This window comes from Pteropus vampyrus, unplaced genomic scaffold (genome assembly GCF_000151845.1).
Source record: "Pteropus vampyrus isolate Shadow unplaced genomic scaffold, Pvam_2.0 Scaffold30, whole genome shotgun sequence".
NCBI classification, from domain to species: domain Eukaryota; kingdom Metazoa; phylum Chordata; class Mammalia; order Chiroptera; family Pteropodidae; genus Pteropus; species Pteropus vampyrus.
Window position 1 is genome coordinate 398,453 of NW_011888811.1, and position 2,983 is coordinate 401,435.

A 2,983-nucleotide genomic window follows, 5' to 3' on the forward strand; every position below is an offset into this window, starting at 1 on the left:
AGTTCTTAACTGGCTTCCATGAATGAGCTTTCATAAAACTGTAATGCAAAACTGCAAATATGCACGTTTTTGTAGGAAGAGGGTTTATAGCTTCCACTGAAGTCCCAAGGGCACCCATGTTACAATAATGATTAGTTTCCTTGACCCACTTCACTCCTGATAGTGCCTTGGAGTTGGATAAACTCAAAGTTGACCCCAACAGAGCTCGCCCTCACACAATATGCTATCCAGTGGGAGAGATGACATATAATTACGTAACTAAAAGATAACGTGAAAAATGAGGATTCAGTAAAAAAAGAAGAGGTTTCTTCCAGGTATGAGGTATTAGAAAACTTCCTGAAAGAGGCTGCATTTCAGTGAGGCCTTGAAGGTCTGTTCCTCAGTTTCCTCCTCTGTGAAATGAAGATAAAAGTGTCCACCTCTCAGGGTGCTTGTGTGCATTTAAATGTGTTACCACAAGTGCTTTGTAGATGTACCATGCTGAGAAAAGGTGAGGCAATGTTATTTATGACAATACAGATGACGACTTAGATCAAGGTTTAACAAAAGAAGTCCTATACGCAATTCCATTCTTCTAGCTGCTTAGACCAAAAACCTTGGAGTCATTCCATGAGGAAATTCCCATTTGCTCCACCTATAACACACACATCCAGAATCCCAGCACATGTCACCTCCTCCGCTGCCCCCCTGGTATGGGCCACCACTATCTCTTGTCTGGGTTGTAGTAGCTGCCTTACTGGCCCCTGTTTCCACATTTAATTCCCCTCTATCTATTCACCATAAAACTGCTAAAATAATCCTTTTGAAGCAAGACAGAAAGTTCTACAATTCTGATCAAAACCCTAAATGCCTCACCCCTTCCATTCAGAGTAAAAGCCAAAGTCATCCCAGTGTGTACCAGGTACTATTCAGTACAACCTTCCCTCAGAGGATTCATTCCCTTGTTTACTCTCCGTCGGCCACACTGGCCTCCCACACGTCAGAGAGGCTTCCTCCTCAGGACCTTTGCACTGGCTTTTTATTCTACCTGGAATACTCTTTCTTGAGACAACTTCTCTATTGTCGCCACCAGTGAGGCTAGCAGCAAGGTCCCACTTCCCAGGCAAACACTCAGGGTTCAGCTAACACCAGGTATAACCCTCGGACACAACATTTCTGTCACGGTGCCTCAGGCCTGGCGTTGCCACCACTTAATCCAATCCAAAGAATGCCTACTCAGCCTCCTCTCTGTTCAGACCCTGTGTTGGATCCTGGGGCATCTATGCAAGTCTCAACTTCTACCTATGTCTCCTTCCACCATCCTAGTTTAGGTTTTGATCCAAGGGATCACGCATCGTTAGGGGAACTTTGAGTGCCCTGAAGCAGGGTCTAGAGAGGGGTCTAGAAAAGTACCAGTCACATCCCTCTCCAGCCCCAGCTTCTGTGACTGAGGCTTTAAACAAAGCAGAAGCTGACAATGTGCTAGTGGGGTAGGAGGGGCAAAGAATGACTAGGAGAACCAAAAACCGAGTAAGACTTAAGAAGCTCACAAACTCAGCCTGACTGCTTTTCAACTCACACCAATTAAAAGAATTGGGAAGAAAGGAGATAATGTGCCTATTAAAAGGAACATTTGTGGTGTCTACCCAGATCTCTCTGGAGTTGGATGGCGATAAGCATTATCATTCCCCATTTGCAGAACATTTGCTGCAGAACACAGGCTGTGGCACCCATGTGTAATTAACTATTAAATTAAAGGCCTGTAAGCTTTTTAAAAGCAAAAAAACAGGAAGAAGTCCAAAGGTCTAGAAGTTAGCAGAATATTATGGTGGCTACACTACCAGGCTCAAAATACAGCAGCTACATAAGGATGCTGATCTAAGGAGCAGACAGTTTAGCAAGCACGGTCTGTCAAGGACCATTCAAACACAAACACTGTGGCTGGGGACAAGATGTCCACCGACTGATGAGGCTCCCATGAGCCTAGAGATTAGAACAATCTCCTTAAGTGAACTCAACCAGCTGGCCCAGCGGGCACTCCTAAACAGTCCCAAGCTGCTGAAGCATTGGAAAGTAGGAGGCCCAGGCATCTAAGAATTGGTGATAGGAAGGAATTAGATTTCCAATCCATGTGTTTTTGTTGCACCAGACTAATTTCTGGGGAATAGTCCAAAGATGAGGTTGGCCTCTATAGCAAAGATACATGGATTAAGATCCTTCAAGCCTTTCCTTCAGAATTCTTTCCCCCATTGCTCCTCAGAGGCTTTCTCAGACCATCCAATTTAAAATCTTTCCCTCCAATATTCTCATTCATGAAACAATACTTCTTTATTACAAGAACATGTCATAATTTGCAATTATATGCTTATTGAATTGTCCATGAAGTTCTTTTTTGTCTTCTCCACTAGACTCTGAGCTCCAAAATGTCAGGAACCCATATTTGCCTAATTATAGTTATCTTAGTGTCTAGCGTAGGGCTTAACACGTAGGAAATTCCCAGCAAATATTTAAGAAATAAATGAAGAAAAAAATGAGTGAATGAGTTCGTGAGTGAATGATGCTTTCTATCTCTTCTCCTTAAGAGTTGTAGAAACTGGTCCATCGGTAGTGGAGTTCTGCCCTGGTGTATTTGGGATACATGTTCCATTCAAGCCTCCTACTCAAATCTGTCCCTACTCATGGCTCCTGATAGATGAGTAGCAAGTCTTGTGACCTCACCCCACCACGTAGTCACAGTGCATTGGACCAGGCAGTAGCAGCCTACTCTTAGTCTGGCCATGACCTCTGACTTGAGTGGTCTTTCTTGAAAGCGTAAGTCAGTCGGATCTTCTCTTTCAAGACTTTGATAAATCAATAAAGAGAAGATTCGGCGGATGTGTGAAATGTAAAGTCTTGCAGAACTGGCACAGGTGGCATGCTGGGCCCACCACCATGGTGTTACCAGAAAATTGAAGTTAGGGAGGAGCAATGGGATTAGGAATTGGTGAGAGAAAGGAGGAGGAAA